Source organism: Cylas formicarius, unplaced genomic scaffold (genome assembly GCF_029955315.1).
Source record: "Cylas formicarius isolate icCylForm1 unplaced genomic scaffold, icCylForm1.1 PGA_scaffold_1__22_contigs__length_36826433, whole genome shotgun sequence".
Lineage (NCBI taxonomy): Eukaryota > Metazoa > Arthropoda > Insecta > Coleoptera > Brentidae > Cylas > Cylas formicarius.
In genome coordinates this window covers 18,835,882-18,854,535 of record NW_026844264.1, presented here as the reverse complement: position 1 = coordinate 18,854,535, position 18,654 = coordinate 18,835,882, and the positions used below count along the sequence as shown (strand labels likewise).

Sequence of the window (18,654 nt, the reverse complement as noted above, 5' to 3'; positions counted from 1 at the left end):
TATGTTTTACAACTACCACTGTTAGCGATTATAAGGATGTCTCAAAAAAGTTTAAAACTTTCATATCGGTCGCTTACCCATTTGTTGGTTTTGAGAAATGAAGTTTTAGTGTATTGGAAGCAAAATGCATTCAAATACATATAAGGATTGCTAATATGATTGGATAGAGGATTAAATTTTCTGTTGTGGTTTCTTAAAAAACTCCTTTATTAATATTAAAATCATGAATGGTTGACTCTATTTTTAAGACACCCATTCTTATCAGCTTCTATGGTAGATCTGCAAATATATATATATATATATATATATATATATATATATATATATATATATATATATATATTTCGCAATACTGCGTGTCGAATATATATGGGCAAATGAAAACTAATAGTGAGATATTTTCTAATAAAGTACTTAATCATTTAGTACCACACTGTATGCAGGCTAGTATAATACGCTTACGTTGGGACCACTAATTTAAAAATCTATTCCGGGCATTTTGTCCTTTGATTTCAAACTGACACCTATTCTGCGCATCAGCCTTTGTTCAAAATCGATTATGTTCGGTTTTTAAAAGACCAATTTTTATTTTGAAAAAAACACAAAAGAAATTATATTACATTATATGGACTTCACAGGTTGCACATATAATCGAGACAACCGACTCTTCGGGACACCTTTGATACACTTCTCTTGAAAAGCTTTTTAATCGCTTTTTGTCGGTCAGATTACAATGAGACTCACATTAATTCCTCTTGTATTCAATTATCTATTGAAGTCGCAACACAAAAGAAATAATAGACAAATAAGACTATGTGCGTTCAATTCTTGCCTTCGAATCGCAGAAGAAGGTAACATACTGCAAAAACTGTCTGTCCGTTCTTTGCCGGGTTTAAGATTGACGCTCGTCGTAAATTACTCTGTGTAATAAATTTAAATTGAACCAGAAAAACGTTTATAATAAAAACAACTTTCGTCGTACTGTACAATTTATACCAGTGGGTTATTGCAATTTGGCACGTGCCTGGAAGTGATGTTAGTGGAGTGGTATCTAAAGTGTTTAGATTTGCCAATTTGTATGCATTTCTGAAAAAAGTGGCAAAGCAAAGTGCAATAGCTTCACTTATACAAAATATTATTTTTTGAAAACGTGTAAGATGTGGCCGAGCAATATTTGTTTTGTTTCTATACTTCAATAGAGTTTCTTCAGTGTAATTATTTGCATATATATACGTATACTTTGGTAAAAAAACGCATTCAGACCTAACAGAGCCACCTCTGACTCTCTGATTTGATTTTTATCCTTAGAGAACGCCAGTCAAAGAACAACAGAGCCAATTCTACATAACTTTCATAGATTCGTTTAAGGCCTTTGACTTAATCGCTTTGGCATACCTACTAAATTCTTGAAAGTATGTAAAAGTCTTTATGAAGGAAACTGCGCAAGAGTCCTGATCAACGGAGAGCTCATTGATCCCATTGATTCAAATAGGGGTACGACAAGGTTGCGTGTCCAATCTTGTTCAACATATTTGCCACCGTTTGAGCCAGAAGTTCACACTAGACTAGAGCAGCGAGTTATAGCGCGATTAAACATCGCTTTGACGGAGGGCTGTTCAACCTCTAAAGACTCAGAGTTAAGATCAGAAGAAGATACATCTGTAATCCACTGCTACTGCTATTACTCCTGAATCTCCAGCTCGTATGCTTCGGGCTACGAAACGCTTGGCCTCAAGATTAATATCGGCAAAACAAAAATAATGTCAAAAACTGCTTCACAAAATATAGTTCTATCTATTCAGGACTGAACTTTCGAGGACGTTGAACACCACCCTTCGACAACCTTTCAGCAACTACTAAAACCGTTCCTTACAGAGCAAAAGTTACGCCAGCATTCACATACAGCTATGATTCCTGAGTGCCATATAGACGTTACATTAAAATTCTAAAACGCTTCCCACAAATACAGCAACGTAAAATTTTGCAGATCAAATGGTTTCATAAAATATCAAGCTTAAAAGTGCTTCAGAGTATTTTAGATGTCATCACATTCAGATGGGCAACCCACGTGGCGAAAGAAAATCGCTTTCCAAAGTCCGTGCTCTATGGCTCTATGAACAGACCGGAAAGCACAGGGCGGAATGTAGAAAGAGGAGAGTACGAATGCCCGGAATGTGGCAGAGTTATCTCCTCTAGAACTGACTTGGTTAGTCACACAATAATACACAAAAGGTAACCAATTTATTGTCAAAGAATAAAAACTGTGATAATATAGAAAATTTACTACCTTTTTGTTTTTAATAAATCCGGTAATTGAATAACAGCTATATATAATTTGCAACTAAAGTAAAACCATGGCTGAACAATATTTGCTTACTTAAAAAAGGTATGTCACCAATACTCAAAATTACCAGTTCTATTCTACGGAGACTCTAATATTTGACAAATATAAAAATAAATTCAAAAAGTTAAGTTCTAGTTCAGTATTTTTTTTTTCATTTTTAACGAATTCGAAATTTGTTTCAACATCTATAACCCCTATATTGGGGAAACAAGGAAAATTGCTGTTTCAGCAGCACCTGTACTGGAGACATCAATTATGGATTAGACAATGAACCTATGTAGTTCAACTCCAAATTGGAGCAATCAATGGCGGATGAGGCAACGAACCTCTTTACTGCATTTAATTTCTCATACTTTACTGTGTTCCGACAGAATTTTACATTTTGTTTTGCTTTGCGACACTCTTACTTCTTAGTTATCGTTTCATAGTGCTCGTTTACTACAACAATTTGAAGTTTTAACTGCGCAGGTGTAAATTAAGCAACTAACTTAATCCCTTGCTTAATTTCAACAATAACAAATATATTTGGATGCAAATTTGTATTTGATATGACTCTTAACTTAAAGAGCGCACCTTACATTGTGTCTCTCTATTCCGTTGAAGTCATGACTTTTTGTAGGCACTAGTATAAGAATTGCATTTTGAACATATTTTTGTTGCAATTTTCCGCTTATTTTTGACTTACTCAAGATTTTGAATCCAATTACATATATAATTATTATTATGTATTATTTTCAAAAAATAAAATTTAAATAATCTCTATCTAAATTTCGAGAAGATATGGACGTGAGAGTCAAAAATAATGGGGTCTAATGTTGACGGTACACTCTTATTTATTTCTAGCATTTATTTAACATGCAATAAGTTTTATAAAGTTCTATAAACAATACTTTAGTTACGAGTTCGTTAGGGCACGGACTGGGTAGCACGAATACAACTGACAAAAATAGTGCCAGTGTTTAAAACACCTTTCAAAAACCTGTAACTAAAGTACTGGAAACGCTTGAATAGACCCTACCGTATTTAGGATCTTTAAAGTGGCAATATATGATTCATTTGTGTCACACTTAGTAAAAAGAAAATTGAATTTAATTGCTTTTAGGTGGCCATTGAATCCTCCACGGGAAGCACCATGCCAAACTCCAATTAAAAAATGCGAAAATAAACTATCGAAAAATTCCGGTTCGAGTTACACGAAATCGAAGTCCTCGTTAAAGAAATCAACACCGCCAGAGTAACATTACTCGCGGTAACTTTATGGTTAAACTTTTGAACCTGAAATGCAATTTTAAGGACAATGCCACTTGAAATTCAATCTTGCACGGAAAAAATCTTGTTATTTTGCCAGTACCGTTACCAAAATGATCCCGATTTATCTCGCACTAGTCAGATGCGTCCACAGGGGGCAACAATTCTATTTTCTCTGAATCTGATCCAATCACGCCAAAGTTGTTATGGTGCAAAGATATACGGAAATATTAGCGGCGGCGATTGAAATAATAAACGTGTTTGGCTTATTTTGATTACAAACACTTCGCGCAATAAAACGTTCGGATTTAATTTGACGAATCGTGATTGTTGGTAGTTGGCGTTAATAAATAATTGCCGATGAGCAAATGAGATTATTAGAATAAAGTTAAGCAGCGGATAAAGAGGGTAATTCAAATTCAACGTCTGTGATAAATTTTCATTTTCACATTGAAACATAATATTCCAAATTTTAAATAAATTAGTCGATATCATATTCAGAATATTACGTGTGTTAAAAACTACGAACCCAGTTGTAATGTTTTGCACTTACGGTAAAGATAACTATAAGAATTTAATAATTATTTGTGTTGTTTAATAATTTAAAGGAATTTCCAAAGCGTGCCTAGAGCATAAAAATGTGTGTTTGTATTAAGTAGTGTCGACTAAATATGTTGGATAGATGCACCGAAACTTAGCTGAGTTTGCCGAATTCTCTAAGGCACTTCAACTTCAATAATGTCTATTACATCCATTACATTGTCGAAAGAAATAATGATTCTGATTCCGCATGAACAGTTTATTTCTCACATTCAAACTTTCACCGGTACTATAATTATATTCTTCTGGTTTCGATTAGTTGATTTTGATCGTTCCGGCTATGAACTTGAATTATTTTTTCCCCATTTAGGCATTTACATAATTACACTTATAGGATTCCAGTAAATTATTTTAGAATATTTATAGCATATAATACAACAAGAGTATCGGTAGAAACGTTAATTTATAACCAGAGACAATTTTTAACCTTATAACAAAAAAAAACAAATAATAAAATAAATGCACTATAAAATTAAGCAGACTTACTTGTTAAGTATGGTCCTTTTCGTCTTGGATTTCAGGTACCGTTGGCAAATATGTTTCTGAAAAAAAAAAGGTATTGCAAAGTTAGCACATTTTTTGCACCTATCTAAACACTGCTTATTTCAAAAGACACATAAAATAATAGAAAGCGAAGAAAAACAATTCCAATTAAATTTTATAAACGACCATTAGTTACGAGTTTGAATAGGAACGAGCGGAGCTAGTATTTAATAATCGAGTGACGGAAGAAGTCTAACAAATTATAGAATACTAGACTTTTTGTACAACCATTGATTTTTGGATACATTTTTGAAAAATAACACGCATACATTCACTGAGTGACGTGTGACTTGACAATTACAATACCGTTCGTGTCTAAAATTTACCGAACATATCCGATGATTCCCAAACCCACTCATGTACGTGCTTGATCGGCGCAAAATTAAGTATTTTAGAGAAAGCGTTAGAAAAATATTAATAACAGTAATCGCTTAGTAACATAACTTTTAAAATGATAAACTTTAACTACTTCTTTTTTGGTTTCGTTAGTTGGAGCGTTGAGTTTGGTTCAAATTTGTTTTGGTCGTTTCTTCTTTTGTGCAGAGTGGTTTCCCGTATTTCGTACAACCCCGACGGCATTATATTTTACGAGTCCATAAAAACTTAAAATATTCATAGGTTTCGTCAACATTCCCACGATTCCGCGCACTCGCGACAATAAATGACGTTGTTTTTATAAAGCCGGCAACATAGCCGACCCCATTCGCGAGAGACCACGAGAAGTTTTGCAAGAAACTATTATGGTTAATACACTTTGTCTAGTAAAGACCCTCTTTGTTGTAAGTGTGTCTAATTATTGTCTGCGTGATTCTTTTCAGTACCACGGCGAATGATTAATATTTCGTAGGGTGTAACGAGGTCAAACGTATATCAAAATGGCAACCATTATACACATTAAAGGTCGTTGCCGGTTTGTTATTAAGTGTCGTTTTTAGTTCCCGCAAATTTCGCCTTAGATTTTGTTAACTATTTAAAAGCTTACGGTGTGGAATCTTAAAAGTTAAAAGTTCAACCTAAGAAGGTTGATTGATTAATTAAATAAATTGATTAAATCCCAAGTTTAAACCGATTTATCACACGACAACAGAACCCGAATTCGCGAGGTTTATAAACCTATTCAAAACAAATTCAGAATGCTTGAAAAAGGGTAGGTCCTACAACTTGGAATATTGGAAGATATTGGAAGACAAGAGAAGCCAACGTTAAGTTTTTTGTCAATGTCATATAAACTGAACTCAAGATATTTGAAGAACATCGCCATATATCCGTTTTCATATCTTTACCACGAATTAAGGAAAAATCAGTGTCCCAAGCTATTACTCGTTATGGAAATAGTAGAAGGTAGCTCGTAGATTTTTGGACTTCACGGAGAAATTTAAGGACAGAGATTTAGAACAAACCAAAATGCAACCCAACTTCCAAACCTTAAGGCATAGCTCGTGGCAAAATGTAAAACCACATTCATAAATGCACGTTATGCCTTTTAAGAATATTATAGGCTTTCTCTTTCCGGAATTATTTTTACAACGAAGATAGGGTCTGTAAATTTTTTAAATAGAGCATTGAAGTTGGGTAATAATTTTTGGTAAGCAATGATAATACATAATACAATTTTTATTAAAAACATGTTTTTTGTAAATCACATTTATATGATTTTTATTATCTTTTTCAGTTTTTTTAATTTTCCGATAATAAGAAGCAGTGTTTAAAAAAATATATATTTTTTTAAGATTTTTATTACCTGACATCAATGCATGTTCAATTTTTTTCAACTCGAAAGGACGGTGAAAGTAATTCTGCTTTTGCGAACGGTTTTGTAGCTGAAAACTGTGTCAAAACAATATTTAAAAACCGTTTTTACATCGCGTCCACTTATTAGAAACTCGGGAATCCCTCTATTGTTGGTGCGAAAATAATGATGACTCCTAATATTTTAAATATAAATAAGTTATTAGTATGTTGAATACACTGCGCCATAGAGTGCGAATACAACAAAAAAAGTTCTATTTCTCTCTTTATTTTATAGTCATTATTTTAAAATTAAAATTTATCCCGGATAACATTTTGACGAATCTTATAGCGCTACTGACCAAGTTAAAAATATACGTAGTCGCTAACGGAAAACAAACAAAAAACTGGGAAATCAACGTCGTTAGGTGTGCGTTATTTTGCACGAATTTATACTGCGGCTCATTAGAATTATCTGTGTTAACTTTCTTCGCATTTCTCGTTAATGAATTGCTTCAATTGTTACATAACTAGTTTAACGGCCAACCCGATAATTAGCGTGGACGTGTTTCAAACAACGAATTGTTTTTTAACCGTATTTGGTGGTATCGGTCAACTTTAATTTATTGCCTATTTATTGCAGTTTAGTGTTTGTTGACAGCGACGGAGCAAAAAACATACTCCTGCAATTTAGAACACGTCTTTCGTTAGCGGCATAGGTGCGCCTTCGTCTTGAATACCAATCGATGCGTTTGATTCTTTCTTAAACTCACAAAATTTTCGGTCCCATCTCTGGCGCTGGCTATAAATAACAGCGGAAAACCTAATAATTTCTGGAAGACTTAAGACGCCTTAAGAGAAGTGTCTCAGACACTAACTTCTCATGAGACTTTTGTATCATAAGAAATTTATTTCAGAAGTGTTTCTATAGCATATGGATATATTCCTGTGAAACACAGAAGTCACGGAATTTTTTTCTCTATTGACAAGGCGTCTCTCAATGCAACGAATATGCTCCACAGATATTGAAAATAGATGGGATTAAAGGAGAGAAAAAGAGATACAAAGTTCTTATGGTTATCTTTTGGTGTTATGGTATTTCAGAACTTCGTCATATCACTGATTCTATTCCGAGAGTTTGGTGCTCCGAATTTTGGTCAGAAAACATTTCCGTGTCTTACGTGATTTAAACAACAGAGGTGAGTTCTACCTTAAATATATTTCTACCATTCCCATTTCGATCCGGCAGTAATATATAGTCATCTTTTTATCTTTAGGCATTTTTTTTGTCTCTCTCTTTAGGAGAGTACTCCGACTGATATTGTTGCGGCTTAAGAAGCATCTTGCTTTGTTCACTGTGATTCCCAACGTCATACTGTATCCGGTTAGCGACGATTCGCCACAAATTCCCTCAGCGAGCCTGTAGTTTCAGTTTGCAGAGTTTGCAGAGCCAGTTTGCGAATCCTTCTTGTACTTACTATGCACTCAGTGTATTTATTACCTACGTATATTCCATTTTGTTTGATCGAAGATTATATATATAGTAAATTCTATAAACATCATACTTATATTGTCCCTGTAGGTTCCTGTGTGGTTCATCCGGATACAATTTCAATTTCAACAGTTAAGGTGTGATCCAGGTTTAGTTGAATATTATTGGCCAATCGTGGCTCTTGTTCATTTCATTTTGTTCAACAGGTTCATTTTATTGCGCAATTTTTCGGAAACTCTGTAGGGTGTCACATTGTAAAGTGTTGTAATTTCGTCCCGATTGTATAATATTATCTACATTATTGTACTAAACTTTAACTGAACCTCATCCACAGTTTTATTGCCCACTGCATAGCATAATTTTCTAGTTTTGGCCGAGATTTTTAGTGTTTTTTATAATCTCAGCATCTTATTTAAAGAGAAGTGTGTGTGAGTGATAAAACACTTGGCGTCCAATTAAAAACTGTACCGAAATATAAACAGATGACCCACCCCGAGTCCACTGGCTAGGTCGGGGCATACGTAACAAAATGCCTTCTTCTTTTCGTTTTTAGAACCCATTTTTGGGTAAATCACAAATGCTTATCTAACGACGCAAATAACCGAACTCCCGTGCGGCGCGTGAAATAAATGTTTCACTAGTAACTAAACGTGTTGGCAAAATGAAAAACTAGTGACACACTTTTTCGCGTAAAGTGTAAAGTCTAAAGTGTGAATTCACGCCATGCTACGAACTTCGTAATTCTGGAATTATTTGCAAACCGTCTTCGAATTCAATTCGAATTCAAAGGAGTAACTGGTATTTTCCACTGGAATGTTATTTTCGATCTTCCCTTTTTACATCACAGCCGACATTTAAATGCAAAAACTGGAAGTTTTCAACATCGGTATTAAACCAGCTATGCAAATACCGGGAAGTTTACTATAACTGGATATAAGATATTCAACATTGCACAATTTAATCATGTACACAGTAAACAGTAACAGTAGAAATAGGTGAAATTTTGATGAAATTTTGTTTGTCAGGTTCAGAATTAAAATTATTATTATTATTGTGTGTCAAATCCCAGCATTAACTAATTTTACAAATCTACAATAATTCAATCTTAATTAAAATCAGAAAAGTTATTTTGTTTTATTTTTCCTCACACGCATAGGAAGTAGATTATAAAATTTTGACCCTTAATAAATTATTGTCTGCTGATTAATAGCTCGATTACTTTTAAGGACGATAACATTTCTGGGAATATTTGCTCTAGTTTCACAATCATGATTGATTAGTGCCTGCCTGGAAGAATGTTTATGAATGTATATACATACTAAAGATAAAAAAGTGTCGTAAACGGCATTTGAGTCACTAGTTTATTTGGCACGAGCGAAACGCAGCGGATCGAATGTTTAACACGCGAGTGATTTAAAAAGTTTAAAACATCCGATCGCTCCCAAACCCGTACGGTAATATCCCGCAAATGTCCGAAATGGCTCGGATCCGTGGGACAAGAAACTCACGTGGTAAGGTGACGCTTTCCGCACGCTAGATAGGTGTATATTAAGGCATTTTTTCTACTCTCGTCTGTAAAATTACCCACCGATCTAGTGTGCGGGAAGCGTCACTTTACCACGTCAGTTTCGTTTCCCACGAATCCGAGCCACTTTGGGCATTTCCGGGATTTTACCGCACGGATCTGGGAGCAATCAGATGTTTTCGGAGATATTTCCCACGCTTTGAATTTTGACGTTTGTCAATTCTGACAGTCATGTCAGTTGATTTATTCGTGTTGTTTTGCGAAAATGTACTCAAAAACTAACGGTCGTAGAAAAACTATAGTATGCAACACGTTCGGTAAACTTTTTAACTCACCCGTTTATTAAACACTCGCTCCGCTCGTGTCAAATAAACTCGTAAGTCAAATGCCGTTTACCGCACTTGTTACATAATATACTATTTTCTACTCCCGTCTGTAAAATAACTAATTACACACCGATCTAGCGTGCGGGAAGCGTCACTTTGCTACGTCAGTTTCGTTTCCCACGGATCCGAGCCACTTCGGACATTTCCGGGATTTTACCGCAAGGATTTGGGAGCACTCGGATGTTTTCGGAGATATTTCCTACGCTTTGAATTTTGACGTTTGTCAATTCTAACAGTACAATTCCTTGCGGTATACCTTGACAAAGTCACTCAAAAGGTGTCCTATTTTTATAAATTGAGGCCTATCTCTTGAAAAATTTCTAAACAAATGGCCGCGGATTCCACACTTTTCAAGTATGTCAACTAATAGCGCATGTGACACTGCATCAAACGCCTTTTATCGGTCGAGAAATATGGTCCAGATGCTCCAGATGATCAATATTTTTTTAAATAATGACATTTGGGTAGTTTTGCAAGAAACTTCATTATTTAGTTACAGTTAATAATAATCATTATAAGAATAAGATTTAATACATTTAATCCATTTTATGTTTAGGTTCCCTTTTCGAGTATCCGGCGGTTAAGTTACATGATCGTGTTGAAATAAACGGTACCGATTCATTGTCTTTCGAATTACGTTTCGCCGTTAAATTTTATCGTTTCATAATTTTCAGTTTTCAGCGATAGCCTTCGATCCGTGATGCCAATTTTGACTTTGATTTATTAGCTCGTTAGAACCGTTTGAAAAATCGTATTGTTGTGGGCAAAATTTCTACATTACCACATCTCGCTGAGTTTAGCCACTCTTAAACAATAAGACACGAACCATGATTTATATTTTCCATTACGTTTTTTGTTTGTTTTAAACGCGAATCCAATGCAGTGAAGGTGTAAGCATTTCAAGTCGTGCATGATATTTACGCAACATTTGCCAATAAAAACTATCGGTTTCTATTATTTGAAGTCTGAGTATGATGAATACGTTACGATAGCTATGAAATTACTTTTTTTTATCAGGTAGCTGATCGCTGCTGTTACTCGTGAGTTACTTTTTTGTTCGTGAGCTCAAGAACGGTCTAGAAGAGTCCGCAAGGAGCGTAACAGAGTAACTATTGTTTTGGCGTGCCATAACAATAGTATGGCAGCAATAATTTTGTCGACGGAAACATGACCACTATATCCAACATTAATAACATGTTTCAACCTATTGCGTTGCTCTTCATCAACTGCACAGTTCAATTTTTCGTTATACAATATACGTCGGAAATCTACCACCAGCAGATATCGATCAGCATATCAATATCAAATATCAATACTTCCGTGGAGTCGCAACTCACTATTGAATTGTTAAGAAATCCTTTCAATAAATTTTATTTTATCAACTGTTCATTTTTATCAGACCTGTGTCTAAATTTTCGTTCTGTATTTGGGGTTTTGATGGGCAACCTTACCGTCCACATTGTAAAACCTATTCTATCGCCACGAGAGTGGATTTTTATTCCTAAGGTGCATTCTACGCATTGACTTAATTGATTTATATTACTGAAAAATTTCGCAGAATTCTATCACAACTGATTTTCCTGTAACTTGGAAGTACTTTTGAAATTTTTGAAAGTATCTATTAGTATATTACCATATTACCATACCGGAAAAGGTTTTAAAACAATGACTTTTTCGGTTTCCCATTTTAGGTAAGGCGACTTTTTAAAAAAAAAGCGGTATAGCAAATATAAATACAAAATAAAATAAAATTACAAACATACTGAAAGCAAAAAAATTCTTAACTTAGTTTTAATAAATTACCCAGAAATGCAAAAATGGAACACACGGCAGGCAAACCCAAATTGATATACCTTTTTTTGGTATCTATATATTCAACTTCCAAAATAGAAAGCAATTATGAAAAAACTAATTGGACTTAAAATTGAATCAATAATTTTCAGTACCAATATTTCTAATTCTAATTTTAAGCAGGTACGTATGTGAAGCGAGTTTTGCAGGAACAATTTTTGAAGTATTTATTGCTCAATGTCATAAATTATTGACCAAGACGCTGGTAAAAGTTACCAACAAATTCATATTTTTTAGTTTTGCATTTGGTACTGGTGATGACACCTACGACTTGTTATTGTTGTTATATTTGTACGAAAAGGCTTTCTTCCCCCTACCGGAGTACTGGTTTGGAAAGATTCTAGGAACCGATACTAAGTGGTTGTCAGTTCTGGTTATCGTTCGATACATCATACATCACAAATTTTTGCAAAACTGTATCCAGAATGATAATAGAAAAAAGTATACAAAACGTTAGTAACACGTTTATAAACTTCTTCAGTCAGTCAACACTACCTCCGGTCGTACCAAATCAACCTCGTGATTGTAGTGGTGTTCCTCAAACTTGTTGCACAAACTAAACCACATAACTTCTAAAGTCCGGTATCGCAGAAAGACAATAAAATTATACTAAATATAACTAAATTGAAACGATAAAATTTTTGTAAAGAATTAGAAGAACTTAGAATTTATTGTACAGGAAAATCAAGAACATTTTTGCTTTGCGCTGGGGTAGAGGGGCTTTACAATAATTGTACAACTTTGTGCGATTGTTATCCATATTTATCAGAACTAAGTCTAAATTTTAGTTCAAAAATTGCCTTTTTGTGTAAAAATTTCAATCCTTAATTGGAATTCTGATGGCGCAATTTACTTGACGCACAATTCCCAATAACATTTAAACTTCAACGACCTATGAATGAAAAAAAATATATTGCGTTAATTTAAATGAAAATATTTTTGGGATTTAAAGAATGATATGAAGTGATTTGGCTAGCTTAATGAAAATGAAGGTCACAATCCGAAAACACGAACTTTGTAGAAAAATAGCGCTGCTGAGATACCGAAAAAGAAGTAACGATTTTGTTAAAAATACTAGTCAATTTAAATTCTTGCGACCATAGTCGGCAAAGGTAAAACTCATCGCATTTCGACATCGCAAAGACCGCTACTACTTTTATGCAATGAAATGCCATATATTGGAAGATATATTGATTAGGTGAAAACACATTTTTTTTAAATATCACGTAAACTACGTTTTTCTGCATATATTTCTACGACGACAATGTCCAAAATAAAAATAATAAATAAGATATACTTAAGAAAATACTGAATATTAACATAACATTATAAAAGCACGTTTTATTGTTTCACTTAATACGATTGCCGAATTCCAGGGCTCGCCTTACGGGAACTCGTCTACTGGTTCCGGAATTGTTACGTAAATAACCATTCCTGAGGAGCATCTAAAACATTTTGAAAGATCATCAATTACTGGCACATAAACAGACACGGTTTATTTCTAGAAACTACTGGACATTCAATATCTCTGAGATATCGCTAATATAATTTGATTTTAGTGCCAGCAATAAAATACCGCAAAAATATCGTAATATATACTGCCTGATATCAAGTTACCCAACAGTGAAAGCTATAACTGCGTTATTTTTATGTAATGACAATTATTATTATAGAACTATATGGTTCGCTCTTTATCCTTCAAGCGTAGGCGTACGATGAATGTTATGTTATCGAGCATCCTGGTGCATTCCGAAAATATTTCATACCCTTAAGATCCTTTCCTGGGCCGCGATAAATCAATAATACTAAGTTATAGTTAGTTTTGAAGATAACCAGTAAGATAAATGTGTTTTTCCATCATTCACAATTTAAACAACCCGTCCTTTCTTCCCATAGAGAGACCGTTGATCATCAGGTTATATGAAAACATTACACTCATATTACTGCAAACATCGATCTGATATAAATAAATGTGTTAGATATACGCAAAGGAGATGCGACCGAGGAAATAAATCAGGCGTTTTGTAATAATAGTTATCTAATTCGAATATCGCAGTGACTTAAAAATCTGCACACCTCTGCCATCAATGTTCTTACAAGCGCTGCCCTTTTTTCATTAATACTAGATACTTGTGTTAAGATTAAAAAAACCTTGCGATGTGATGTGATGAGCATATTATTAATGACACCAGGTTCCCGATTATGGAAGAAGAAAACGACACTCTGTGGGTGACAAATACATAATAATATTATTTCTTGGCCATTTTTGTCTTTCGTCTTTTCTTACGCAAAAAATTCTCTTCTTTTCTCTTTTCTGAACATCGTGGTCTATAGATCGTCTAACGTGTCGGTTTCGGTAGCCATAAAGTTCTTGCGCAAATTAATTCGAACGTAAATTTCAGTCAAACGAAGTTGTCGTTTTCTTAGTGGGCTATTTATTATTCGTGAAATGGTGTTTGATACTGTCTAGACTGTCTACAGAGAACCTCCTATATTAATAAAAACGTTGCATCTTTACACATTTTAGCTGCTCTTGATGTGTTAAGATAAACTAGAAGTGAATTGAGAAGATTTTATTTATTTTCAATGATAATTGCGAATCTCATAATACACCAAAAATTATTGCAAAAAGTGGGTGTTATCTCTCCGCGCAGTTCACCAAGAGTATTTCTTGTTAAGTTGAATAATAAAATGGCTCATCCCCACCGTATGACAGGAAGGCACTCTTGAAAAGAAAGGTTGATGAATAATTATAATTTTTGCCATGGGTTTTGACTAATTAATAAAACTTTATGAACTGCAGTATTAATATTTTGGTTGAGGAAAATAAAGAAAGCTTGCGCAATAAATATTAACATAGGCCAAGCACAATGAAATGTGTTTTCGATTATTCATGTACATTTAATCTATTTCCTCGCAAATGTTTTAAGAAACTTGCCCCATTTTAAAATTTGAAAATAATATTTTATGTCTTAATAATATTTATTATACAGAGGGATCTTTCGTGAATAAGAAAGATGTTCTAAAAATATGTTCTTAAAATTACATACACATACAACGTAAGGAAAACATAATTTTTGTTAAGCGATTTAGGAGACGCAAAACTGAATAATGGTTTTAAATGTATCATGTACCGAGTAAACCGTTTATTATGGAATAATAACTTATCTCAGAATCTGCAAAAACTATAGGCAAAGGTAAAAATGAAATTGATAAGCTTTTTAAGTATTCTATTGTTATGAATGTGTGTGTTATCTTGGACAATTAACAATTTAGGCACTTTATAATTCCAGAAACTTTAGACATATTTCGAAGATTTTTTGTATATATTTGGGGTTGGTTTCGTTATAGAAGGGGATCTAGTTTATATATCTGTTTTGTTAGAATAAACAAATATAATAGGGTTGTCAAAAACTAACATTAAAATTTAAAATGAAATAACTGTTAAAAGTCTCCAAAACACTTGATAATTTTATCGCATTTATTAAAAAAAAAGGTTTTTTTATTTCAAATAGTTACATAGAATTGGCAATCAATATTTTTCTAGGTAAAGATACTAAACCGCTGTAAATTACCAAATAAGATGACGAAGAAACATCGCCCAAAAGAAAACTAAATCTAGGACTACAGAAATGGTAAGTATAAGTTCTAAAAATGGATCAAATTTTATCAAAACATCTTGACATTTGCTGAAAAATATCCAGATGGACAAAGACCTACAAGAAACAGTGTAAAACGATTAGTACAACGTTTTAAAAATTTTGGGCTCGCTACGTTTATGCAATGTTATATATGTTTTTATATTTTTATATATTCTGTACCATCTTTTTCATTTGTTTTTTTTACAGGTTTTAATTTTCTTAGGTGCATAATGCTATCAAAAATTGATTTCCAAACTTATACCAAGGAGATCAAAATAATGGCGTTTGTGCAGTGCTCGATTGTTTGTGTCGCTGTTATCGTCGTAGTCAACTAATAACAAGCATTTTTACAATGAAAAAACCTTCTGTTACTTATATTTAGAAATACTAAAATAGGCAACTTTACAAAAAATAACCGTATTTTTGAAAATAACTTAATAGTTTTTTCATTTGAGCTTCGCAAATGCTTTCATATCCAGGATGTTCTATTTGAAATAAGAAAGTTGTAAGAGCACAAATAACAACAACTATTTCCGGTTCTTTATTCATTATCCAATGGTCCACTATCTGAAAAACTCAAACAGTTGTGAACGCGTATCAAAATAAGGATACTAGTTCATTCTCCAGTTTCTGCAAAAGAAAGTGATCTCGCTTTTAAACGACTTTGGCCATACGGTACATCTAGATAACGCGGACTGTCTAGCAACTTAGCCAGACGTAAAGGCGAGGTGAGAAAACGCAATTATTATTAATGCTCGTGGTAAGTTTCAGATCCTTGGGCAAATCACGATTTCGAGAATGACCTTCTGAACAATTAGATAATAATGCGAAAATATGTATCGTTACTACTTTACATGAATTAAACTTGTGCAAGTCGTATCCTATTACTTACTTACCTCAGCCCAGTGTACGAAACTATCACGACGGTCATTATTTTAAGTGTAATTGTGTTTCTGTCACCGCGTAGGCGGTTTGAATATTTTGATTAAATATTACAATTCTGTTGGGTTATTAACAGAGCAAACAAAAATTGAAAACACAGGCATTAGTGTCATTTAAAATCTAACACCCAAACAAAGAGAAGATCGGAAAATATTGTACAAACGTTTGAAAATTGCAAAAGAGAAACAATAGGGTAAACTTGCCTAAATCGTACCACCTAAATTACTCAGAATTTATAAAACATACAGCGGCATCTCTCGGTAATTACTTGAGTTAGTGCTAAGCTAACCAGCTGTGATGCTCCGAAGCAGTGATTCCTGTGCGAGATGTAATTTTACTGATAAAAGTAAGTTTTTTTCAGTTTTCTTGTAAAATTTTAGCGTTTTTTGTAAGCGTTTTTTAAGAATTCTATAAACATAAAATTATGAATTATACGGTTTTCAAAAATTGCATTTCTTTACAATTCATTTGGTGGTAGAATTAGCGCGCAGCGTTTTCTCATAACCTAAAAGCGTTAAGTGTATTTTGAAGAGGACTTTGAGCGTAAATCGTACTTTATTATACATCCTAATTCGTACCGGTACAAATTAGGAATACGAAATAAAATTGTTTTCATTTTGGTTTTAACCAATCAATTTCTGTTTACACATATTTGTTAAGTTTTTAATTTTATCATTTTATGAGAGGAAAAAATAAAAATAATTTTTTTTAGCACACAATGGCAAAACGACAATATAATAAATGGTCTATGCAATATATGAATGCAGCAATACAAGATTTTAAGAATGGGAAATTACGATTCAATGAAGTATGCAGGACATATGGTATTCCAAAACCGACCTTTCGACGTCATTTAAAAGGTCTAAATTCTCAGAAAAAAATAGGAAGACCAAGCGATTTGACGGAGCAAATGGAGACCGAATTCATCACATTCTGGATTTGGAGTCTAGATTCTTTGGGTTAACTATCACAGATTTAAGACATCTAGCATTTCAGTTGGCAGAAAAATACAAACTTCCGCACCGATTTAATAAGGTGCAAGAGTTAGCCGGTTGGAAATGGTATTACAAATTTATGAAAAACCACCCAGAAATTGCCTTAAGAATGCCTGAACCAACATCAATGGCACGATGTAAAGGATTTAACAAAAACATTGTATCAGAATTTTTCGACAAATACGAAAAGATTCTAGATGATTTCCAATTTGGACCTAACGAAATTTTTAACATGGATGAGACAGGTCTTAATACCGTTCATAAGCCTGCTAAAATATTAGCGTTAAAAGGAAAACATCAAGTCGGAGCAGTCACTAGCGGAGAACGCGGAATTAACACTGGATGCGTTTGTTCCATGAATGCTAGTGGAGACTTTATTCCTCCAATGTTGATCTTCAAACGCAAAAGAATGACGGACATCTTTAAACGTGGTGGCCCGCCTAAAACGCTGTACACTTGTTCTGAGAGTGGGTGGATTGTCGCTTCAATCTTTGTCGAATGGTTACAACATTTCATAAATCATTTAAAATTGGAAAAACAATTGAATCATAAAATTCTATTAATATTGGATGGACATACCACACATACTAAGAATCTAGAAGCCATAAACCTTGCTAGAGAATAAGGTATCGTAATGTTTGCTTTGCCGGCGCACACAACACACAAACTACAGCCTTTGGATAGATCATTCTTTAAGTCATTAAAAACTAATTTTAACAAAGAATGTGCAGTTTGGATGAGAAATCACCCTGGTGAAACAATCAAACATATCTGAAATTTTGGGAGTGGCATATCCTAGATCGGTTTGTATGGACATCGCTATGAAAGGTTTTGAAACTTGTGGATTGTGGCCTTGCAACAGGCATCGAATACCAGATGAAGAATATGTCGTGCTCTATGAAAATGAAATGACCCAAACTGATATGCAACTTTCGGATCCTGGTCCTTCCACAGCGAATGTTACTACAAATGCACACGATCAAACTGACGCATCCATCCGCACGGTTATTGAGAATTTGTCACCAATATATCGACTTCCACCGCAAACATCTAAGAAAACAAGCAAGGCCGTAGTCCTTACTGCGAGTCCATATAAAAATATGTTGGAAAATAAATTAAATGGACCAACAAAACCAAAGAAACGCTCTTTAATAGAAAAGACTTCTAATACTTGGTATTGCATTTTATGCCGCAAAGATGAAGAAAAATCAATGATTCAATGCATCAAATGCAACTGTGCAGGTGTAGGAAAAGCCACATATTCTTACACTTGCCAACATTGCAGCAGAAGTACGATTTAGGAATAGTGCGGTACGAGTTAAGACATATGGTCTTAAATCGTATTTTTTTCATTATTTT

The 18,654-nt window shown here is 33.8% G+C and overlaps 1 protein-coding gene across 3 annotated transcripts in view; it reads right to left on the bottom strand.

The window, feature by feature from the left end:
* Positions 1-18,654, bottom strand: part of LOC132697375 (gastrula zinc finger protein XlCGF53.1) — a 343,567-nt gene that overhangs the window by 91,610 nt on the left and 233,303 nt on the right. For all 3 annotated transcript variants that reach the window (XM_060662825.1, XM_060662826.1, XM_060662828.1), the window contains one exon: positions 4,679-4,734. The gene's annotated coding sequence lies outside the window, so the exon portion shown is untranslated. The remainder of the gene's footprint in view (positions 1-4,678; positions 4,735-18,654) is intronic.